The following is a 26,096-nucleotide window of genomic DNA, read 5'->3' as shown; positions in this document are numbered from 1 at the left end:
CAAATAATAAATGTCTTTGGAGGAGCATTTCCACAAATGCCCTATCAGAGACAGAGTAAATTTAAGCAACAGTCCAGACAGGACTGGAAGTCACAAGGAGGGGGACAGGGAGGTTATGGGCAGAGAGGACCAGTGAGGAAACAGGGGGAAAGAGAGATAGAAAGATTGTGCTGGGGATACAACCAGCCTGGACACATGAGAAGAGACTGCCCACTTAAACCGTGGCCCGTCACACACCAGCGGGAACCAATGGGAAGGGAACCACAGTTTAGCCAAGTACCAGTCCCTGTGGGCCCAAGCAGACCTGGGAACTCCTATGCCAGATGCTAGGGGTGCCCAGAGAACGCAAGTGGGAAGGGACATTACCCAATGATAACAAGGGAGGCAGACGAGGAACCCATTGTTCAGGTTATGTTAGAAGGGCAACTGACACCAATGATGATAGACACTGGAGCCACGTATACTTGTGTACAGCCACAGTATGCCCTTCACCTTCCCATGTCAGGAAAGTTTATTAAGATTGTAGGGTTCTCGGGAAAAACACAGTTGACTCATCGTACAGCTCCAGTGTAGTTGAAGATGGGCAGCAAAGGAATAGTTTTACCAGTACTAGTATCCAAAGGGACCCCGATTAATTTGCTAGGCAGAGATGCCCTATTGAAACTAGAATTAAAATTGGAATGCACTAGAAATGGGTTGAGTGTGGAAAGAGCAGATGCTCAATTATTAGTGCGGGAAGTTAAGAAAGCCAATGTTTTTTGGATAGGAGACATAGAAGATCAGATCTGGGAAACCTGGGAAAAATGGAAGAAGGGCGTGCAGGCCTTATTACCCAAGGCTGTATCGCCCAAGTCTGAGTTACGTTGTACAGTGATCTTCGACGAAACTCAGAACAAGTAGAGGAGAGATGGCATATGGGGGCATGTACCCGGCAGCATCTAAAAGGAGAAGCTATAATAGTTGGAAAACAAGGGGCAGCCCTGCAAGTCAGGTGGAACACCTTCTTGGAAAAATGGTACAGGATACCGGAGGCTGCGCCCCACATAACGCTGTTGGTAAATGCTAGTCTAAAGACCTAGGACCCCTAGTAAAGCGTGCTGGAACCGTAGCGGTTCGGAGGAAAATCATGCCGAAGGTATGGATATTGGGAGACAATAACTACCTTAAAATAATGGTAGATATAGATATGACAGGAACTATGAAGGAGGTCAAAATAACTCCTCAACCACACGTCATTGCTGGGAAAGGAAGAAGGCCAGCAGAAAGATAAACGGTTAGATGGACTACCATCTATTCTGTGGTCGCAGCATGACACGGATGTAGGGAGAATAAAAATGGCCAGTCCAGTGGAAATAAAGCAGAGAAAGGGAGCAATTCCACCTAGGAGACCACAATATCCCCTAAAACCAGAAGCAGAAGAGGGAATAGCACCAACAATACAGGGGCTGCTTGAAGCAGGAGTACTTAGAAGGATAGACAGCCCATGTAATACCCCGTTGCTGCCTGTCCCAAAAGCGGATAAATCTAAATGGAGACTGGTGCATGACTTAGGAGCAGTAAATGAAGTAATGGAGGACTGGCCAGCGGTCGTTCCCAACCCACACACGCTCTTGACTAATGTTCCGCCAGAAGCAAGCTATTTTTCAGTAATTGATTTGTGTTTGGCTTTCTTCAGCATTCCCCTGGCCGATCAGTGTCAGTACCTATTCGCGTTTACATACCGAGGTACCCAGTATACCTATACTAGAATGCCGCAAGGATTTAAGCATTCACCACATATTTTTATCCTAGTGTCGAAGGCAGACCTAGAAGGCATCCCATTGGAGAGCACATTGATACAGTATGTGGATGATTTGTTGATTTGCTCTGAAAGTGAGGAGCAGGGTGAACAGGATACCATAACCCTTTTAGAGAAACTGGCGTATGGAGGACATAAAGTATCTAGAAAGATGCTGCAATTTTGCAAGCAGCAGGTGGAATACTTAGGAAGGATAATGTCCAAGGGAGTGAAGGCGATAGCGCCGAGTCAGATTGAGGCGGTAACTAAAGCTCCCAAGCCCCAGACCGTCGGGCAGATGATGACGTTTCTGGGAATGACAGGATATAGCTCAGACTGGATTGGAGAATACGCTGAGATTGTAGCACCACTGAGGAAGACAATGAGGGAAGCAGGACACACAAGTTTGAAAGGTGGCCTGCAGTGGAATGAGGAGGCAGAAATAGCTTTCAACACTATTAAACAGGAATTGCAGTCAGCCCCAGCATTAGCTTTGCCTGACTATGAAAAGGTTTTCCATCTGTATGTATCCAACCGACAGGAAGGTTACACCACCGCGGTCTTAACACAAGAGACAGACACAGGGAAAGCAAAACAACTGATAGCATACTACAGTGCGAGACTGGACGAGGTGGCTCAGGGGTATCCACCCTACTATCAGGGGACTGGCAGCACTGTACTATGCATATGAGAAAGCATCATCAGTAACTATGGGCTATCTTGTGATTCTATACACGCACCACAAGGTAGCAGAATTACTGGAAAGAGAGAAATCCATGCTGACACCAGCCAGGATAACAGGATATCAGATGCTGTTGACATTTCCAGATATAACCATACAGAGATGCACCACCTGTAACATAGCTGATTATGTCCCTTTGAGTTGTGAAGGAGAACCCCATGATTGTGTAGGGAAAACAATGGCATTTGCCGAGTTAAGAGCAGACTTACGGTCAGAACCACTAGATGATGAGGATAAAAAGGTCTTGTTCGTAGATGGTTCTTGCTATAGGGATTATGATGGAAATCATGCAGGATTCTCAGTAGTGCAGCAGGATCAGTCAAGCTTCAAGATCATCAGAGTGGAAGCTTGTCCCCAACCGTGCTCCGCTCAACTAGCGGAACTCAGAGTTCTGACGGGAGCATGTGAAATGATGGAAGGTAAGAAAGTAGATATTTATACTGATTCGGCATTTGCTCATCTGTTTGGGGCCGTGTGGAAACAGAGAGGGTTTAAGTAAAGCAATGGAGATCCCATACAGCATTGTCAGCAAATCTCAGACTTGATAAAAGCGTTGATGAAACCTAAGGCACTGGCTATAGTAAAATGGCAGGCACATAAAAAAGGAAATGATGCAATAACAAAGGGAAATCAAGTTGCGGACGAAGCAGCCAGGAAAGCGCCTGGATGTACATCGGCTGTTATTGCCCCCAGGTAAGCCGAGAGCCAGAACCTATGGTAGAGGACCTAACTGAAATACAAGGTAAGGCAACTTTGGCGGAGCAGACAATGTGGAGACGAAGGGGGGCCAAGCAGAATCCAGAAGGCCTGTGGAGCACGGAAGACTGGTTGCTGGTAGCACCCACCCCTTTGCTGACTATCCTGATTTCGGAGGCGCATGGGGTGGATCATTGTTCAAGGGGGGAAGTGACGAGGAAGATAAAAAAGGATGGCTTTTGGTCACCTTATTTACAGGTTTCAGTAGATCATGTTCTGTCACAGTGCGAGGTATGCGCACAAAATAATGTTCGAAAAGGTATTACAACCCCAATAGGTCACATACCCGTGCCTGAAGGACCATTTAGACATCTGGTGATCGACTACGTAGACGTGATAAAGACGGTAAGAGGGGAAAGATACATGCTGGTGGTAGTTGACAGGTTCAGCAGGTGGGTAGAGGCGGTACCCTCGAAGGATCAAGGGGCAGGAATGGTGGTAAAGTTTCTGACAAACAAAGTGATTCCAAGATTTGGAATACCTACAGAGATTAGCTCAGACAATGGTTCAGCTTTCATTCAAAAAGTGGTCAAGTTAGTACTAAAGGCACTGAAAATAAAATAACGATTTGGATGTCTGTACCACCCACAGTCACAGGGCATGGTGGAAAGAATCAATGGCACCCTGAAAACCAAACTGAACAAAATCTGTGCAGATACCAAACTTAATTGGGTCGATGCCCTGCTGTTAGCGTTAATGAGTTACCGCATGCAAACTAATCGAATGACATGCCTGACACCGCATGAGATGCTAACAGGGAGACCCATGCCGGTGCCCCAGTGGAGGGGACCATATAAAGGACCTAGCTTGGAACAATTGGAAATAGAATTAAAACAATACATGCAGCAACTAACTATGATACACAAGTCTATCTATGCACAGGAAAACAGAAAGAGCCGGAGACTGTTCAAGGGGAAGGACCAATCAAACCAGATCATCAGGTCTATGTGCAAGCCTTTCGAAGGAAGTGGAACGAAACAAGAAGGGAAGGGCCCTTTACGGTAACCAAGGCATCGGCCACCGCAGTTCAGGTAGAGGGATGCTCCACCTGGCACCATCTAAATCATTGCACTAGAGCAGTCTTGCAGGTACAGCCAGGTGTGGAGCCAGAGGTAAGTGGTGAGGAGGAACGGGTAGCAAGAGACAGACAAGAGGAACAAGAAGCTGACACTGCACCTCAGGAGTTTGACCAAATAGTAAGGGAGGTTTATTGATTTCGAGGACAGGCCTGAAGACCCTAAGGATGGGGTTCTGGATAGTAGTGCTTCTTCAAATGGTGGGGACGACTTGGGAACGACCATTCTCGCCCCTTGGGATGCTACACCCGCATACTCCTGTGCAGATTTGGAAACCGTTAATTTGGCAGATGTGGCATGGGACTATTAGGACCCCACAGAGCCTAACAGAAAGAAATAAGAGGAACATAACAGTTACCGCCTTACCAAGACAACAGAACACGCGGTACCAATGGGCAAGTTACAGGGCAGGGATGATGAGGTACAGAATTGTTTACTGTGCTCAGGGGCAAGGCCCACGCAGCTGGTAGTCCCCATGCCTTATAACTCCTCCACCTGCACGCAGTGGCGGAAGAAGAATACGGAGCAATGTGAGCAGATGTAGCCAAGGCGTGCACCATGAGGCTCCGTGGCAGAACAGGTCCCTGTTATCAGAAGTGTGTGGCCAACGCACCAATGTGCCCTTACTGGTGTATGCTATACCAAGCTTCCTCGCAGCTTAGCCAGCTTGCCTATAACTGCCACTACAGCAGACCATGGGCTATAAATAAAAGAAACCAGACACTCCCAGAAGGGAAGTTTATAATGCAGGATCATTTTAGTTATGAATGCTTCACGCGAACGGGTGTGCTTGCGGTTGGCCATTTTAGAGGCAACTGCGTTCGAACTTGGGATGTAACCCCGGGTTGACACACAGGAGATACCCCTCCACCCGAAGGTGCGTTGGACACCCAGACCATCCCATTAGCGGACACCTGATGGCTGTGTGGAAAGGAGGAAGGTCTAAGATCCACGCTTCCCCTCGGCTGGGCAGGTACATGTACGAGGGTTTTGTTGGTTCAAGAAGTTATAGTATCCCCTGAAGTACAGTACAATTTGACACCCCGGAGCAGCAGACACTACGACAGAAGAGGAGGAAATATGAACCTGACTTGATGATTTGGATTGACAATATAGGACTGCCGAGAGGTATACCTAATGAGATTAAGGCAAGGAACGAGATTGCTGCTGGCTGGGAAGCAATTATACCCGTAATAGGGATTAGCAAAAAGGTTGAGTAGATAAATTATATATATTACAATCAGCAGAGATTCATTAACTACATCGATGATGCGCTGGAGGCCTTAGGGCAGCAGCTGGATGCAACTAGTAGAATGACGTGGCAAAATAGACAGGTATTAGACTGGCTGTTGGTGGAGAAAGGAGGAGTTTGTGTAATGTTTGGAGAACAATGCTGTACTTTTATACCAAACAATACTAGCCCGGAGGGGTCATTCACCAGAGCAATGAATAAACTGAAGAACTTGAGGAAGGAGGTCAGACAGAATGCAGGGTTTGGACTTCAGTTGTTTGACTGGTTAGACCGCAGATTAGGGGGATGGGGAGCGTGGCTGACCAAAATAGCAATAACTGCAAGTATTGTGCTGTTGAGCTGTGCGATTATTCTGTGCTGTTTTCTTCCATGTCTCAAGTCTCTTGTAGTGCGTGCGGCAGCAAAACGATTCCCGATGCTCCTGGAAATTGTTGAGTCGAGCCCCAAACAAGGAGAAACACCGATGATGTACTGCTGCAGTCTGCGCAACGCTCCAGCTGAACCGGAGGGTGCTAATGATGTGGACACTAGACTGTAAAGGCTCATGAGTCTTTTTTCCTGTCTCAGATACGAAGGGACAGGTTTTTGGCTCAGCAGCCTAGGGTGACAGAGAAAGAATACTTTGAGCTCCGGGTACGGGAAATTATAGTTTGACCCAAGGTTTGGGAGTAAATACTGGACTTTACTTTGGCTTTTGTGCATGGACTCTTAGTCTTCTCTCTCTCTGTGTGAGACCCTGTGGGTCTCAAAGGGGGGACTATATTGGGAAACATATACTATGAAATGGCATTAGCAGCATTCACTATATAACCACGACTACTGGGTATTTACTATGCATTATTTTACTAGATACATTGTATTCTTAGGTATATACTATGGAAAACATCTATGTATTATTAGCAGGAGTGTAATTAGCTGAAATGTAACCTATATACTATGGGATGGCTTAGCTAGTGAAAAGATAATGGTGGCAGACAAGATGATAAAACAGGCCATGGTATGTTAATAGAAGGCTAATTGAGAGATAACTGTGGCCAGGGACGGGGAACACATGGCCTGAAATGTAAACTGAGACAGAATTAGACTACACAAAGTACACTGCAGATGCTGTGGTCAAATCAAGACGTACAAAAAAGCTGGATGAACTCAGCAGATCGGGCAGCATCCGTTGAAAGAAGCAGTCAACGTTTCAGGTCGAGACCCTTCGTCAGGACTAAAGAAGGAGGGGCAGGGGCCCTATAAAGAAGGTGGGGGGAGGGTGGAAAACCAATCAGAGGAAAGATCAAGGGGTGGGGAGGGGAAGCAGGGAGGGGATAGGCAGGAGAGGTGAAGAAGGAATCTAAGGGGAAAACACTATGGGTAGTAGAAGAAGGCAGAGTCATGAGAGGTAATAGGCAACTAGAAGAGGAGACAGAGTGAAGGTGGGATGGGGGAAGGGAGAGGGAGGGAATTACCGGAAGTTGGAGAATTCGATGTTCATACCAAGGGGCTGGAGACTACCCAGACGGTATATGAGATGTTGTTCCTCCAACCGAAGTTTGGCCTCATCATGGCAGTAGAGGAGGCCATGTATGGACATATCTGAATGGGAATGTGAAGGAGATTGATCTTTCCTCTGATTCGTTTTCCACCCTCCTCCCACCTTCTTTATAGGGCCCCTGCCCCCTCCTTCTTTAGTCCTGACGAAGGATCTCGACCTGAAACGTTGACTGCTTCTTTCAATGGATGCTGCTCGACCTGCTGAGTTCATCCAGCTTTTTTGTACGACAGAATTAGACTAATTGGGTAAAGATAATAGTGGCAGGTCAGGAGGTGATTTCTTGGTGATATGCTGCTTTAGAGTGATTGGATATGTTAATGTACCTGAACTAGAAGAATTGCTATAAAGAATGCTGTGTACAAGGTTCGGCGGACAATCAGTGACTCTCTCAGCTTTGGTTTGCAAATTAAAGCTTAAAAGAATCTTCTGCGTCTCCTGGTTATTGCAAGAAACCACGACAGTAATAGATGCAGTTATTCATTTGGTTCCAAAGTACTTTAATATTATTTTGCACAAAAGTACAATTTAACAAATGTGTTATTCGGCTCTTTTTGTTAATCCTGTTGTCTGAAATTATGTGCTGCATATGTCAAGTGTCAAAAATATTTAGGGACCAACTTTCCTGCACAAGAAGCAAATTGTGAATCAAAAGGTCTAGAACAAGTGACACCAATGTGTTAAAACATCTGCATTTTTATTTTCCTCTTCACATGCTGGCCTGGAGAGTCGATGTCAGTTACATTCTACATTTTAGCAAAAGATTACCCAAAATGTATCTTAATGTCTGGAGTACCATTTGAAGTGTTACCTTTCAAAGACGCACAGTATTTCTTTGAGACAGATGTGATCTCACTTCTTTTAAAAATAAGTGGAAAATGAATTGTACAAAGCTAGCCCACCATTTTTAATGTTTTAATATTTTAAATTAGGATGTGACAAAGGATTTTTAAAGATTAATCACAGCATAATAGCTTATAAGTAAGTTATTGCATTTGAAAAGTGTGCGTGCTTATTTATACACACACAGAAGAGCATTAAAATATGTTCTGTGCCGGTACGTTCAATTAATCTCTAACGTTAATTATAACAACTCCAATGTAATTAATCGGAAGTTTAGGAGGATGTCAAGATGCATTTTGTCACCTCATTATTTATGCTCAATTCTGGTTCTTCTTGACACCATTTTTCATGTGTAAATCTCACACAAATGACAACATTGATAGTGTCACACACAAAATTCATCTCTGGTGAGATTTGCAACCACATTGGCATGAAAGATGACAGTTCTAATTTCGAATAGAACTGAGTTCTATTATTCTATTTAACTTAAAACCAACACAGACACAGTTTTCTTTTTCTCATATCACTATAAGCCAAGGCCAGTGATCTCCCACACGTCTTTGCTATTAAATTGACCAGCAAGGTTGAAATGTGTTAAGCAGTACAGAGAAAGGCAGTAAATCAAATGTTACAGCTTCTGGTGGAAGGTAATTAGGCAAAAGTAACAACATTGACATGACTGCAGCACTTAAGTCTATAGTTTCACAGAATTCTTTGTTCATTCATTAACAGACCAGTCTCAATGTCAGAATGGTATTTCCATCTAATAGAGTGTCAGGAGCTTAACCTGGTTGTGCACACAGCAGCAATGATAGAAAGGCATTTCAGAGACTCGTGAGTATTGACTTTGTTTTCCCAATGCCTAATGTGATTTGAAAGTTCAAGTGCTAAGGAATTAAAATTGCAAAAGGCTATATTTCTGTATTATGCAATTGAAAAATATTTTCTGGTGCAGCGAAACACAATACAGCCACTGCAGTGCTTTTTTAGTGTCCCTTCAGAAATGCAATTAAGTACCTGTGGGATTCAGTTACCTTTCCACCTTAATGCAAACTCCACATTGGGGCCGCACCAAGCGATTCCATTCCATGCACAATAAACCTCATGGAACATTGCAGGAGAACTTGGAGCACATCACATAGGACAAGAACACGAGCAAAAATAGAAACAGGGGTGAGCCATCTGACTCCTCAACCCTGTCTGGTTTTCCAATACAATCATAGCTCATGTGCCCCAGGCTTCAACTCCTTTTCTGAGTCAACTCCACTTAACGCTCAATTTCCCAATCGTTCAAAAATGCAATCATCTCCCTTTAAGCAACAAACTGATCTAAGCTCTGTAACCCTTTGGGATACAGTGCTCATTGCTGCCTCCTCCTACAGATTAATCTGGCTTGCAGACCACCATGACATCTTCCAGACCAACACATTTGTCTGAATATTGAATTACCTATCAATATCTTCTTGACCCCTTCCCCCAAGTACACACTGATCTGGTTGCTGACCACCTCAACTCCATGACTGCTTTGCCCCAATGATTCCGGTGACCATTGAGTATCATTATTTATTGTTAAAGGTATGTATTTATGTATTCACCCTTGGAAAAGTAAAATAGCTACCTGTGTCTTTAAGAGAAAATGTTGACATCATTATGCATGTGTGGAGTAGAAAGAAGAGTTACAAAGTTCTAGAAAGAACGTTGAGTGCTTTTCCCAGATATGGCAAGGAAAGGTGAATAATATTTGATAATATCCATGTAAATTCATTTGTACTTGTTTGTAAATTTAGAATATCGGTAACTTTACATGTTTTACATGTGGATGCTTTAGATTTTCACGAGTAAGGTATCAGCACTGGATAGCATGGTTGTGCGAAGTTCCTTATCGGTCTAGTAGGTTCATCATTCTAGTAATTTAACAAGAGGGCAATATATTGTAAATGTTTTTTTGTTAAGGTTTAGTTTTGTCTTATTTTGCTGTTTCATGACCCAATGTGAATGTGTTAATCTCTGTTCACGTAGGATGAGCGAGGAGAACGCATTTCAGCGTCTAGCCTATATGTGTTTGGAAGTTAAGCACCTGTGTGCCAAGGTGAGTATACATCTCAGTTAAGATGAGATGATTTATTCATATTTTTGATGTTATGTATAGGGCACAAGGTTGGTGGGATTCTAATATTATTTGTATTGATTTTTAGAATTGCCACTTCAATATTGGTTTTGTGAATTTTGTTTATTTATTTTCATACTGCATACATGACTAGTTGATACAGTGGTGTGGACTGAAATTAAGCTGAGATTGTAACGCAAGAACTGTGTCTTTTTAATTTCAGTTTGTTGTTTTTATTTTGATCCCCTCTTTCTGCATTAAAGCATCTAAAACAGATAAAGGAATTAAAGACCCAAAGAAGTATTTGTTGTCCTGCTGTGTATTTCTCCCAGGCTACAAAATCTGTCTTCTTCCAAACCGTAAGACTCTGATTTCCACCACTCTACTCCCCACCCCTAATGATGCCACTTAATTGGACCTGTCAGCTGCTCACACCACCAATCCAGTTTCTAAAAGTAATGCAGACCATTTTTATCCCAAAACCTTAGTTCTGCATTGCAACTTCAGAGCAAGATCAATAACAGAAACCAAGGTTCCGGACAAAAAGTGGACGAGTTGAAGTGGTTTTCACACCTGATGTCTACTTCTGCAATATGGATATCAGCCAGGCTGCATTTGTATTTAGAACAGACAGACACAACAGCACTAAATATCCAACAAAAATGATACTAATTTGGCATTTGGTGGCTACTTAGTACTTGATTCCATTGTAATGTAAAATCTGGCACCTAGTCATTAATCTTACTTTTAAACAGTACAGTGCTGAGGGAGAGAAGTGAAAAATGTTACATTACAATGGAATCAAGTACTCTCTATTAGGTAGCCACCAAGTGTCAATCTGTGATGGTGCCAGATCTCACCTCGTGGTCATCGTCTTTTCCAACTCCAATTTTTGTAACCACTCCAATGTGCTGTCAGCATCTCTTCTCAAACACCCCAGACCTCAGACCAAAAGGATGCACCACCACATCATATTCAACATGGGTGTCCCCCACCCCCAGGGCTGTGTGCTGAGCCCACTGCTGTACACTCCGTTCGCACATGACCGCAGGGACAATCACACGAGCAATCACATTGTCAAGTCTGCTGATGACACAACAATGACAGGGCTCATCACCAACAATGATGACACAGCCTACTGAGTGAAGGCAGAAGAGCTCGAGGCCTGGTGCCAGGCAAATGACCTCTTCTTCAATATCAATAAGACAAAGGTGAGGTTATTGACTTCAGGAGGACACACAAACTCACCCCCCCCCCTTTACATCGGCAGCACAGCAGTGGAAATTGCAAATAGTTTCAAACTCCTGGGAGTGAACATTTCACACACCTCATGCTCACAGAACACATCCTACACAGTCAGGAAAGCTCACCCACATCTCTGCTTTCAGGGCAGACTGAAGAGAGCTGGGCTTTGCACGTCCACTCTCATGTCATCTACAGAAGGGACTAGAGCATCCTAACAAGCTGCATCACCACTTGGCACGGAAATTGCACTGCGGCAGACAGGAAGGCTCCACAGCAGGTAGTCAAAACTTCCCAACGCATCACTGGCACCAGCCTACATCAAGGACATCAAGGACATATACAGAAAGGTGCCATAAAAGGGCCAATGACATCAAGAAGGATCCCACCATAGACTGGCTCATGGACAGTTCGTCCATTGCCCATCAAGGTGGAGACTACATAGCATCCATGCTAAGACCACCAGTCTCAAAAAATGTTGCTTTCCCCAAGCAATAAGGCTGATCAACACCTCCACCAGTACTTTATTATTTCCCATCTGTCACCTCTTGCATCATTTTATGAAAATACAATCAATATTTACAAGTGTATTATGTATTTATATTTATTGTGTGTTTTATTGTAATTATTACTGTGTTCTTCATCTTGTGTGGCTTTTTTTTTGTGCTACATCGGATCCGGAGTAAAAATTATTTCATTCTCCTCACACTTGCGAACAGGAAATAGCATTAATCAATCTTGAATGTTGAATCTTGCTATTATTTCATAATTATGGGGTGGCAGGAAAGAGTAGCAGTTAGCGTAACACCATTAAAGCACCAGTGACTGGGATTCAATTCTTTCCGCCGTCTATTCTCCCTGAAACCATGTGGGTTTCCTTCAGGTTCTCTGGTCTACAAAGTTCAAAGTACAAAGTAAATTTATTATCAAAGCACATATTTGTCACTATAAACAACCCTCAGATTCTTTTTCTTGTGGGCATTTACAGTAAATCCAAGAAACACAACAGAACCAATGAGAGACCAGGATATACCTAATGAGTAAATGTCAACAAACTGTAAGAATACAATAGAGAGAAAAAAATAATAATAAATAAGCAATAATTATCAACAACATGAGTTGAAGAGTCGTTGAAAGTGAGTCCATAGGTCTTAGGTACAGTTCAGTGATGGGGTAGGTGAAGATGAGGGAAGTATATTTATTCATTTCTTGATCCACATCGTGGAATAGGCCCTTCCAGTCCTTTAAGCCTCGCTGCCCAACATTTCCCCAGATCATAGACTAATCACAGGACAATTTACCAAAACCAATTAACCTACCAAGCAGACTGTGGAAGGAAACTGAAGCACCCAGAGAAAACCCACGTGGTCACAAGAAGAATTTACAAACTCCTTACAAGCCGCAGTGGGAATTTAACCCAGGTGGCTTGTATTGTAAAGCGTAGCGCTAACCACTACACTGCCATGCCGCTCCAGACCAGAGTTACCCCTCTGGTTCAAGAGCCGGATGGTTGAGGGGTAAAAACTGTTCCTTAACCTGGTGGTGTAAGTCCAGAGGCTCCTCTACCTCCTTCCAAATGACAGCAACAGAAGACAGCATGGCCTGGATGGTGGGGGCCCTTGATAATAGATGCTGCTTTCCTGCAACAGTGCTCTATGTAAATATACTCAGTGCTGGGGAGGACCTTACCCATGATATACTGGGCCTTAACCACTACATTCTTTAGCCTTTTCCATTCAAGGGCATTGGTGTTTCCACACCAGGCTATTGTGCAGCCAGTCAATATATTCTCCACCACATATCTATAGAAGTTTGTCAGGATTTTAGATAACGTGCCAAATCTTTGCAAACTTCTAAGAAAGTAGAACTGCTGCCATGCTTTCTTCATAATGGACACAGGACAGATCCCCTGAAATGATAACACTGAGGAATTTAAAGTTGCTGATCCTCTCCACTTCTGATACCCCATTGAGGAGAGACTCAAGTTTGCTCCTCCTAAAGTTAATGATCGGCTCCTCGGTCTTACTGACATTGAGTAAGAGGTACTTGTTGCACCACTCAGCGAGATTTTCAATCTCCCTCTTATATGCTGCTTCATCATTACGTTTTTATATGGTTTAACAAACTTAAACATGGCTTTAGGGCTGTGCTTAGCATCACAGTAGAAAGCGAGCAGAGAAGGGTTCTAAGCACACAGCCAGGTACATACAGGCATTCCAAAGATGTAAGGGTCTGTAGGTTAATTGGTGACATATGTGTAATCGGGTGGCGTGGGTTCATCAACCAGAGGACATGTTATATCTCCAAGTAGAATAATATGCAGTGAGTCAGGAGCAACGTCTAGACTGGGAAGGAAGGATATACCGACAGGCCGACCTTGACGGGTGGCGCACAGCTCTGCTGATAAAAAGCATTCAGAAACAGCCTCTTAGAAATAAATAATAGGATTGAAAAATGTTAAGTGATAATATATCTAAAAGCATATGATACTGCTATTAATTAATTAGAAATGTATATAAACCAAAATAAAATGTTAATTAAGCTTACTGTTTTGACAGTTCTATTCAAATTAACACTGGTGCTGCATATGCCAGCTATGGCTGGCTTCAAGCTATTTGGCCTTATACACTGTGGGGACAGACCCTCAGGTCAGTAAGTTACAGAATGCTCTGTAGATATCCGATTCTGGAGCAGAATAAGAATTCAGGTTTCAGACACTGGACACTTAACCCATTCCCGAGTTCCATTTTGCAGTGAGCAGTTGCAGAAACACAGGAGGGGGTACTACATCGCAACACTGCAAGATCCTGATGATCTTCCAGGAAGCTGTGAATGTGTCCCAGTCCATTGATAAGGGAAGTGTTAAAAGTGCATCGAAGCGCAATTATGTGTAAGCCAGAAACATTCCCTACAATATTTATTATAACAATTAATTTTCAATTAGTCATTGAAAATGCATAGGAGAGAGCCCAAAGGAGCTTTGAATAGGCTAGGATCTAAATATGTATAGATTAGATCAAAAATAATCTACTTTAAATTAAATTTAAAAATACATACCATGAAATTGGATTGTAATTATTTCTGGTGCATTAATAAGTTATAAACACAAGAAATTCTGCAGATGCTTGAAATCCAGAGCAACACATAAAATGCCAGAGGAACTCAGCATGTCAGGCAGCATCTATGGACAGGAAACAATGGTCGATGTTTTAGTCCGAGATCCTATATCAGATTCCTGATGAAGCGTCTCAGCCTGAAATGTTGACTGTTTATTTCTCTCCATTAATGCTGCCTGACATGCTGAGTTCCTCCAGCATTTTGTGTGTGTGTGTGTGTGTGCGTATGTTAATAAATTGTTGCAATTAACACTAAAAGAAAATTGGGTCTCTAAAAATAAGCATGAAATTGGTGAAAACTAATAGCGCCAGGGTGTTTTATGGTAGCAGCTTAAATCAGCACCACTCCTGTCATTTCATTGTGCAACAGTGGTTGGTAGGACAGCATTATCTCTTAAATGCACTCTCCACACTGCATCCAGGCTGTAGCAATACCTGGAATGTCCACCATGGAACTGTCAGAAAGGAGAGAATTTCACAACTGATACAAAGGTGCAATGAAATATCCAGCAGCTCTGCCTTGCCTCCCAATGCCTCCAACAATGAATCACGGAGGTACTCATTGGAACTCATCAAGCCAAGTTCAGCACCAAGGAATGCCAGTCAATTATAGTACACTCTGTACTTGAGGTCTGCAGTCAATTCTCAGCCAACCCACTCAATAACTCTTCAGAAGACCATGAGACAGGAAGAAATAGGAGCAGAATTAGGCCTTAGGCCCATTGATTCTGCTCTGCTAATCCATCATGGCTGATGTATTATCCCTCTCAATCCTATCCTCTTGTCTTCTCCCTGTAATCTTTGATACTCTTACTGATCAAGAAACTATCAGCATTCCCTTTATATATACCCAGTGACTTGGCCTCCACAGCCACCTGTGGCAATGAATTTCACAGATTCACCACCCTCTGGCTAAAGAAATTTCTTCTCATCTCTGTTCTAAAGGGATGTTCTTTCATACCAAGCCTGTGACCTCTGTTCCTAGACTCTCCACCTGTGGTAAGTATCCTCTTCCTGTTCTTTCAATATCGATTGGTTTCAATGATATCCCCCCCCCCATTCATACGAACTGTAGCGAGTACAGGTCCAGAGCCATCAAACGCTCCTCACCATTAACTCTTTCATTCCCAGGATCATTCTCGTGCCCTCCTCTTGACCTTCTCCAATGTCAGCACATCAATTCTTAGATAAGATGCCCAAAACTGCTCACAATAATCTTCAATCAAGCAAGAACATAGCACAATCTGCTTTCAGCTGTCACAAGACTGTTCTCCGATGGTCAACAGGAGGTGCTTTGAGCTCTACTTTTGCCTGTGCGAGCTTAGAAATGTACTGGATGATGAGTCTATCTATCATTAAGTAGTTCGGTACATGGCGGGAAAAGAGCACACGTGTTAGCTTGAAGACAAAAGAGACTTTAGATGGAACAAAAAGCAGACCATTGGAAGAAGGGATGGATCAAACATCAATGCAAGTTGACGTTTCAGGTTGAAACCCTTCAAGACTGAGAGAGAGGGAAAGATTACCAGTATATAGCAGTATGTGGGGCTGATAGGGGTTGGGGGGAGGGGGAAGAGGCTGGTAATAGATAGATGGATTCAGATGGGAAAAATATGAAGAACAAATAGAGCCAAGCGGGGAGAGGGAATGGAAAGGAGTACAAAGGGAGAAGAAATCTACGTGAACAGATGATTGCATGCTGAAGGAGAACACAGAGGGTTGAGATAACTGAAACTGAAGTAATAGAGAAGGCCAAGGATATACAGAATAGTGTGGGAGAGAGAGCGAGGGATGAAATGACCTGCAACCGGAAGTTTAAGATGGCTGCTGTAGGCATTGCTCCAGTCTATGCGTGGCGTCGCTAATTTAGAGAAGGCCATATCCCAAACACTGGTTGCAAAAGGTTAGGTAGGTAGAAGTGTGAGGGACCCACTGCCTCACTCGGAAGGGCTATTTAGGTTGCTGGCAGGTGGTGGGGGAGCAGGAGGAGGAACAAGAGTTACACTGCGCAGGGGGGAACAGAGAGGGACGAGCAGACCAGAAAGCTGTGAAGAAAGTAGTCTCTGTGGAAAGCACAGAGAGGAAGAGGGTGAAGATGTGACTGGCACTGGAATCCTGTTAGAGCAAGCAGAAATATTGGAGGATAAATTGTTGAATGAAGAGAGAGTATGCTTGGGTGATAGATGAGGAGCAGGCACACTCGGTTCTGCTTGGGGTTTGTGGTGGGTGGAAATAAGAGGAGACATGCAAACAAGTGGAAGAAATATCTGTAAGGGCTGTATTAACAATGGCAGAGGGGAAGCCACATTTCCAGAAGAAGGATGACATTTCAAAGGTCCTAGAGCACATTACCATGCCTGGCAATCGTAAATATCCAGTCCAAATTTACATTTGCCGTGATATGCCAGGAAGTTGCAATTCACATGACTTATGCTGGGGTCACATAAATTTTCAAACACGTGGCACGAGAAAACAAACTGCTACGTGATTTGTTTTCTGGAATGGAGAAAAGCAACACTTGGACTTTTGAAATAACAAGTAGTTTTACAATTAATTCCATATGAGAAGCTTATGAAAAGCAAGAAGAGAATTCATTTCTTTTTCATTTTTTAGCGCAAATCCAATTACAGAGAACCAAACCACGTATCGTTTGGAAAAGATGACGGTCTTTGTACAATGTGAAACCATTTTACAATAAAGCTGTTCTTTAAGTGGTTCACCCATAGTCACCCCAGGAAACTTATAGACTAGTAACTGCAGGGAGAGCTTGCATCTATTTGTAACATGCTGAGTTACTGATCTCAGAGGAGCAAGCTAAAGGCACTGTACATCGCAGGAGAAAAGCTAAATTGAAATTCCCAACTTTAGTATTAATCCATCTCCACAGGATACATACAAGATGACTTTTTTTTAAACCAAAGCATGATGGGAATATAAAACCTTGTAACACCAGGAGAAGTGAAAGTAACTAATACAGATGCCTCGAAGGAAAGCACAAGTGAGAAATGATGAGGAGAGTATATTGTTAAAGATGATACGAAGAAATGAGCAAGAGACACATCTGAAATATCTCTAGGCAGACATTTACTTGCTAAAATGAACAACACAATGCTTTACTCTCCATAATCTCTTCAAATGATTAAGATAAAAATGTAGGCGGGTTGGCTTGGAAATTGGCATATGGCACAACAACCAGTCAAGTTGTGGAAGTTTGTAAAATAATTTAGTGGAATACAGACCAGTTAGAAAGGTGAGGAGAGACATGACAGAAGGGAAATCAATCTGGACATGCAGATACTTGGGAGGGCAAATGCAAGAGGAACATATACCCTAAACTGCAGGACATTTAGAAGCAATGAGATACAGAAGAATCTTGAAATGTAAGTTCACAACTCTTTGAAAATGACAAGTAAACCTGATAACTAAAAGAATGCAAATTACATAATCGCAGAGGATGCGGCGCCTTTGGGGAGAGTGCAGATGACATTCAGCAGGATGTTGCCTTGACAAGAGAGCAGTAACTAGAAGGGCAGACCGGACAAACTTGGATTGTTTTCTCTTGTAACCTCAGGTTCGGCTAGCGGCATTAATCTAGGGGAAGACAACTTCCGGCCCAGCCAAACTTGAGAAATCTTGTTTGAGAGGATGCTGCGTGATGTGTTCCCGTTACAAATCTGTACCACAAAATAACAGACAGTACACATTATGCAATTAAACGATTGAGATTTATAATTCTGAATTTTACTACAGGTTAGTAAAGAAAAAAAAAGAAAAAGGGCCCATTCTCATGAAAGACTCTAATGTGCATGTTGGAGCTCATGGTTCCATCCATTCATTGCCCATCAACCTCCTCTGAGTGTCACAGGCCCTCGGACCCTCACTCCAAGTCCACTCCATCCGGCAGTCTACCAACTCTCTCCACTCATGTCTTCTCTCTCCATCTCTCCCTGACAAAAGACCACAAAATCCCTTCTCTCAGACCCACAAGAAAGAACAATGTGCTTCTCATTGGATGGCACACGTTCCAAAAGCCCCTGTTATCTCTAGTCATAACCCAAACATTGCTGCTACAGAGAAACCATTACATTAGCAATGAAACCTTACAGCGCATTACACTCTGATATGGAAGTAAGTACCATAGTGACATTTCAGAGGCATTTTTTAACAGACACATGAACAGGCAGGGAATGAACTATGTACAGGCAGATGGAATGAGTTTAAATTGGCAGCATGGCCAGCACAGACCTCCTCCTCTGCGGTTCTGTTCTATGTTCCATGCAAAAAGTAACTCGACATACAATTACTAAAAGTCCATCAAGAGTAGCACCTTGGGATTTAAAACTGCTCTTGGCTGCCATACAGCATATACTCACTAAGCAAAATAAGACGTCATAGAATTTTTATTTATTATACATCTCTGAGCTGGTAGCCCTCTAGATGTCAGCTCTTCAAATACCATCCTCACTGCAGTTAAACGAGGTGTGAGTAAGTATCACCACCACCCTTTCTGACAACAAGCTCCAAACTCAGAGCAAGAAGGCTGCGGAGGAACGGCTAAGGATTTCCGAAGCGAAGGCATTTTACTACTCGGGGTAAAGAGAGGCAAGGCTGCACAGGCGCGTGACGTGAGCTAGTAGAGCGGGAAAAGTTTAAAAAGGAGACTGCCATATCCAGCGGGCAGCGGAATGCGAGGTAGCAGAGTGGGAGGGCTTTGGCTCAACGGGCTTAGGCGGTAACGAGGCGAGGTAGGTTTACCTGTGTTAATTGTGGAAAGGAAGTAGTATGTGTGTGAGGCCGGTTTTCTGTGTTCGGTGTCAGATGTGGGAGGTCCTGGAGTCTCCCAGCCTCCCGGATAGCCTTATCGGCACCTGGTGTATTGAGCTGCAGCTCCTAAGGGATCGCGTTAAGCAACTGGAGATGCAGGTCGATGACCTTTGTCTGCTAAGTGTGAGCAAGAAGGTGATAAATAGGAGTTATAGGCAGGTGGTCACACCAGAGCCACAGGAGACAGACAAGTGGGTAACAGTCAAGAGAGGGAAGGGGAAGAGTCAGGTAACAGAGAGTACCCCTTGACAATAAGTACATGGGGGAAGCAACAGTGGCCGTGCCTCTGGCACAGAGTCTGGCCCTGTGGCTCATAAGGGTAGAGAAAGGAAGAGGAAGGCAGTAGTGATAGGGGACTCTATAGTTAGGGGGTCAGACAGGCGATTCTGTGGACACAGGAAAGAAACTCAAATGGTAGTTTGCCTCCCAGGTGTCAGGGTCTGGGATATTTCAGATTGCGTCCAAGATATCCTGCAGTGGGAGACCAGCCAGATGTCATGGTACATATTGGTAACAATGATATAGGTAGGAAAAGGGAAGAGGTCTCGAAAAAAGACTACAGGGAGTTAGGAAGGAAGTTGAGAAGCAGGACCGCAAAGGTAGTAATCTCAGGATTATCGCCTGTGCCAAGCCACAGTGAGAATAGGAATAGGATGAGTTGGAGGATAAATACGTGACTGAGGGATTGGAGCAGGGGACAGGGATTCAGACTTCTGGATCCTTGGGACCTCTTTTCGGGCAGGTGTGACCTGTACAAAAAGGACGGGTTACACTTGAGTCCCGGGGGACCAATATCCTAGTGGGGAGGTTTGCTAAGGCTACTGGGGAGAGTTTAAACTAGAATTGTTGGGGGGGTGGGAACGAAACTGAAGAGACTGTGGAAGAGGCAATTGGCTGACAAATAGAGAAAGCTTGCAGACAGTGCGTGAGGGAGGATAGGCAGGTGATAGAGAAGGGATACACTCAGACCGACAGTTTGAGATCTGTCTATATTAATGCAAGGAGTATTGTGAGCAAAGCGGATGAGCTTAGAGTGTGGATCAGTACTTGGAGCTATGATGTGATGGCCATTACAGAGACTTGGATGGCTCAGGGACAGGAATGGTTACTTCAAGTGCCGGGGTTTAGATGTTTCAGAAAGGACAGGGAGGGAGGCAGAAGAGGTGGGGGCGTGACACTATTAATCAGTGATAGTGACCTGGCTACAGAAAAGGTGGATGTCATGGAGGGATTCTCTACAGAGTCTCTATGGGTGGAAGTTAGGAACAGGAAGGGGTCAATAACTTTACTGGGTGTTTTTTATAGGCCATCCAATAGTAACAGGGATATCGAGGAGCAGATAGGGAGACAGATCCTGGAAAGGTGTAATAATAACACAGTTGTCGTGATGGAAGATTTTAGTTTCCCAAATATCGATTGGCATCTCCCTAGAGTAAGGGGTTTAGATGGGGTGGAGTTTGTTAGGTGTGTTCAGGAAAGTTTCTTGACATAATATATAGATAAGCCTACAAGAGGAGAGACTGTACTTGATTTGGTATTGGGAAATTAACCTGGTCAGGTGTCAAGATATCTCAGTGAGAGAACATTTTTGAGATAGTGATCATAATTCTGTATCCTTTACAATAGCATTGGAGAAAGATAGGAACGGACAAATTGAAAAAGCATTTAATTAGAGTAAGGGGAATTATGAGGCTATCAGGCAGGAAACTGGAAACTTAAATTAGGAAAAGATGTTCTCAGGGAAAAGTATGGAAGAAATGTGGCAAATGGTCAGGAGATATTTGTGCGGAGTTCTGTATAGGTATGTTCCAATGAGACAGGGAAGTTATGGTAGAGTACAGGAACCGTGGCATACAATGGCTGTAATATATCTAGTCAAGAAGAAAAGAAAAGCTTACAATAGGTTCAGAGAGCTAGGTAATGTTAGAGATCTAGAAGATTATAAGGCTAATAGGAAGGAGCTTAAAAAGGAAATTAGGAGAGCCAAAAAGGGCCATGAGAAGGCCTTGGCGGACAGGATCAAGAAAAACCCCAAGGCATTTTACAAGTATGTGAAGAGCAAGAGGATAAGACGCAAAAGAATAGGACCTATCAAATATGACAGTGGGAAAGTGTGTATGGAACTGGAGGATATAGCAGAGGTACTTAATGAATACTTTACTTCAGTATTCACTATGGAAAAGGATCTTGGTGATTGTACTGATGACTTTCAGCAGACACAAAGCTTGAGCTTGTAGATATTAAAAAATAGGATGTGCTGTAGCTTTTGGAAAGCGTCAAGTTGGATATGTCACTGGGACCGGACAAAATGTACCCCAGGCAACTGTAGGAGGTGAGGGAGGAGATTGCTGCGCCTCTGGCAATGATCTTTGCATCATCAATGGGGACAGGAGAGATTCTGGAGGATTGGAGGGTTGTGGATGTTGTTCCTTTATTCAAGAAAGAGAGTAGAGATAGCCCAGGAAATTATAGACCAGTGAATCTTACCTCAGTGGTTGGTAAGTTGATGGAGAAGATCCTGAGAGGCAAGATTTATGAACATTTGGAGAGGTATAATATGATTAGGAATAGTCAGCATGGCTTTGTCAAGGGCAGGGCCTTATGAGCCTGATTGAATTTTTTGAGGATGTGACTAAACACATTGATGAAGGAAGAGCAGTAGATGTAGTGTATATGGATTTCATTGAGGCATTTGATAAGGTACCCCATGCAAGGCTTACTGATGAAGTAAGGAAGCATGGGATCCAAGGGGACACCGCTTTGTGAATCCAGAACTGGCTTGTCCACAGAAGGCAAAGAGTAGTTGTAGACGGGTCATATTCTGCATGGAGGTCAGTCACCAGTGGGGTACCTCAGGGATCTGTTCTGGGACCCTTACTCTTCGTGATTTTTATAAATGACATGGATGAGGAAGTGGAAAGATAAGTTAGTAACTTTGCTGATGACACAAAGGTTGGAGGTATTGTGGATAGTGTGGAGGGCTATCAGAGGTTTCAACGGGACATTGATAGGATGCAAAACTGAGCTAAGAAGTGGCAGGTGGAGTTCAACCCAGATAAGTGTGAAGTGGTTCATTATGATAGATCAAATATGATGGCAGAATATAGTATTAATGGTAAGACTCTTGGCAGTGTGGAGGATCAGAGGGATCTTGGGGTCCGAGTGCATTGGACACTCAAAGCAGCTGCACAGGTTGACTCTGTGGTTAAGAAGGCATAAGGTGTATTGGCCTTCATTAATTGTGGAATTGAATTTAGGAGCCAAGAGGTAATTTTGCAGCTATATAGGACCCTGGTCAGACCCCACTTGCAGCACTGTGCTCAGTTCTGGTCGCCTCACTACAGGAAGGATGTGGAAGCCATAGAAAGGGTGGAGAGAAGATTTACAAGGATGTTGCCTGGATTGGGGAGCATGCCTTATGAAAACAGGTTGATTGAACTCAGCCTTTTCTCCTTGGAGCGGCGGAGGATGAGATGTGACCTAATAGAGGTATATAAGATGTTGAGAGGTATTGGTTGTGTGGATAGTCAGAGGCTTTTTTCCAGAGCTGAAATGGTTGCCACAAGAGGACACAGGTTTAAGGTGCTGGGGAGTAGGTACAGAGAGTGGTGAGTGCATGAATGGGCTGCCGGCAATGGTGGTGGAGGTCTTAAAAGACGATAGGTCTTTTAAGAGACTTTTGGATAGGTACATGGAGCTTAGTAAAATAGAGGGCTATAGGTAAGCCTAGTAATATCTAAGGTAGGGACATGTTCAGCATAACTTTGTGGGCCGAAGGGCTTGTATTGTGCTGTAGGTTTTCTATGTTTCTATGTAACTCCTAGTAATTTATAAGCGAGACATTTTTCTTCAAATCCCTTGATTCAAATTCGACGTACAGAATATACTAACATGCTGCATCACTACTTGGTATGGAAGCTTACATTCTCTGATTACTGACTTCTCTGCCAAAGGAAAACAATCTTCCTAGTTCACCCGTCCTGGTCCCCATTTGTTTTGTACTCCTCTGATTCTTTTGCTCCCAGAAAAATCATACTGAGAAGACTCGAGTATAAAAGCAAGGAAGTAATGCTAAGGTTTTATAAGATATTGGTCAGACTGCACTTGAAGTATTGTGTGCAGTTTTGGGCCCCTTATCTGAGAAAGGACATGCTGGCTTTGGAGAGGGTCCAGAGGAGACGCACAAGAATGATCCTGGGAATGACAGAGTTTGATTTTCATGCTACAGGAAATATGAGATGGCCTAATTCTGCTCCTATACTTTATATTCTAATGATCTTATATTTTCTGCCTTAACCAATGAATGCAAGTATTCCATAAGCACAATGTATGACCCAAGTACAATTTACCAGTTCTGAAACATCTATGGTGTAAAAGAAATCAGAAAATTCAGAAAAGAACAATCCTCCAGTACAAAACAAATGGGGACCAGGACGGGTGAACTAGGAAAATTGTTTTCCTTTGGCAGAGAAGTCAGTAATCAGAAAGTGTAAGCTTCCATACCAAGTAGCGATGCAGCATGTCAGCCACAGGGACAGTGGGTGGTTCAACCACTGGCTTGAATCAGATCAGCTAGAAATCAGTTGACAAATTCTTCAGATTAAAGACCTTGCACACCACCTTTTCTCAACGTGTGGACAGAAAGAATTAGTTCCAGTAATGTGATCACTAATATACCTACAGGGATTTCAGAAGAAAATTATTTATATTAACAATGATGAGACAGCCTACAAAGAGGAGATAGAAGAGCTTGAGGCCTGGTGCCAGGTAAATAACATCTTCCTTAATGTCGGCAAGAGAAAGGAAATGGTTAACAACTTCAGGAGATCTCGTACCATTTATAATCCCCTGTACATCGGCAGTACACCAGTGTAAACTGCAAACAGTTTCAATCATCTCAAAGTGCACATCACACATGACTTCTCATGGTCCAAGAACACATCCCGCACAGTCAAGAAAGCTCACCAACACCTCTGCTTTCTGAGGGGGATGAAGAGAACTGGGCTTTTCACATCCATACTCATGTCATCTACAGATACACTGTAGACAACATCCTAACAAGCTGCATCATAGCTTGGTACAGAAACTGCAATGCAGCTCTATAACTTATAGTCAAAACTGCCCGTCATATCAGTGCGAATGTTTTGTCCCTCACCCATCAGGAAGGAGGCTAGTCAGCATCCACGCCAGGGCCACCTAACTCAAAGAGATACTTTCCGCAAGCAATAATTCTGATCAACATCTCCACCCACTAACTCCATCGTTACATTATTATTTCCCCATCAGTCACCTAATGTAGAGCCTAGTGTCACATTATGGACATACAATCAATCTATGTGTATAATCTATTGTGTGTGTTCATAGTTATTGTGTGTGTTTTTTTATCATTGTTCTTTATCTTTCATGGTTTTGCGGTGCTGCATGAGATACAGAGCAGTAATTATTTCATTCTTCTTGTACAGGAAATGATGTTAAACAATCCTGAATATTGAAAGTAGTTAGAATGTGGGATCATGATCACAGGAACTCAGCAATAAAGAAACTTACAAAGGGATAAATGATAAGAATACAGTAACAGGGTTGAGTGATACACAGGAGAAGGCTTAAGTACTACTATAGATTTATAGGGATTGTTGACCTCATTCTGTGATGTGAAAACTTTGCAATATGTTTGTAAAATATTCGACAGAACGTACATTTTTTTTGCCTGGGGCTCATAGATGACATTTCTGCATCAAGTAAAATGAGCCTAGCATTTACCTTTCATTAATAAGGACCACAAAGTCCCTCTGTTATGGGGCAGTTCTCTTTCCACCTATCTCTGTCAAGTAGCAGTACATCAGCTCAGCTCCATATGAAACAGCCCTCCGCTCCACCTGGTACTTCATTACTGCCCCTCCCATGGTAGCCTTGGCAAAGACAGAAACAATATTTGTCACCATATGTCACACTTCCTTTTAAAATTGATCTCCTAGGAAGCTTTTCCTCATGCCCCATTTGATAAGCTGCTGGCAATTTCCGTGTTGAAAGCTAATGCTGGAGAAAATTTTACAATTAGTCGATTCCTCTTCTATTTGTGCTAAACATGCCCTAATACAATTTAAGGTTGTACATAGGGCTCACATATCCAAGGATAAACTTGCTCGATTTTACTCTCATGTTAATCCAACCTGTGACAGATGTCATTCTGAAGTAGCTTCATTGACCCACATGTTTTGGTCTTGCCCTTGTTTGCAAAATTATTGGAAAGATATTTTCGGTATTATTTCAACAGTTCTGAATAACAAATTGCAACCGCATCCTATTACTGCAATTTTCGGTTTACCAATGGTGGATAATATTTGCTTATCCCCCTCAGCTCGACGGATGATTGCATTTGTTACATTAATGGCTAGAAGATCTATCCTATTGAACTGGAAAGAAATTAATCCTCCAACTATATTTCAGTGGCTTTCTCAAACTATTTCTTGTTTGAGCTTAGAAAAAATTAGAAGTGTTGTCTTTGATTCTTCAGTTAAATTTGAAGAAACTTGGAGACCATTTATCCAACATTTTCATATCAGTTAAACTGACTTTTCCTAAACCCTGCTTTTATTATCCTTAATTATTTGGATGGAGGTGCAGAGTTATTGACGCTACTGTGTATATTTGACATAATGCAATGGCCCATGTTGGTTAGGGTTTTTTTTCTTTTTTGGGGATTTTTTTTTCTTCTTATTTACTCCCTTTTTTCATAATTACTATGAGTTTGGGAGGTTATTATATATGGATTATCATCTATATGAATGTATACTTAACCTATTAATTATGTACTTCCAAAATCT

At 42.9% G+C, this 26,096-nt stretch overlaps 1 protein-coding gene and 1 long non-coding RNA gene across 2 annotated transcripts in view; one reads left to right on the top strand and one right to left on the bottom strand.

The window, feature by feature from the left end:
• Positions 1–26,096, bottom strand: part of cdh13 (cadherin 13, H-cadherin (heart)) — a 1,114,993-nt gene that overhangs the window by 811,469 nt on the left and 277,428 nt on the right. The gene's annotated exons all lie outside the window — the stretch shown is intronic.
• On the top strand, positions 7,300–11,919 carry LOC140740799 (uncharacterized). Its single transcript, XR_012101934.1, has 3 exons — positions 7,300–8,817; positions 10,003–10,072; positions 11,479–11,919. It is a non-coding gene; the product is annotated as an uncharacterized lncRNA (long non-coding RNA).

Source organism: Hemitrygon akajei, chromosome 17 (assembly GCF_048418815.1).
Source record: "Hemitrygon akajei chromosome 17, sHemAka1.3, whole genome shotgun sequence".
In the NCBI taxonomy this organism is placed as follows: Eukaryota; Metazoa; Chordata; class Chondrichthyes; order Myliobatiformes; family Dasyatidae; genus Hemitrygon; species Hemitrygon akajei.
Note: the sequence above shows the minus strand (reverse complement) of the source record. Positions and strands in the feature narration are given on the sequence as shown.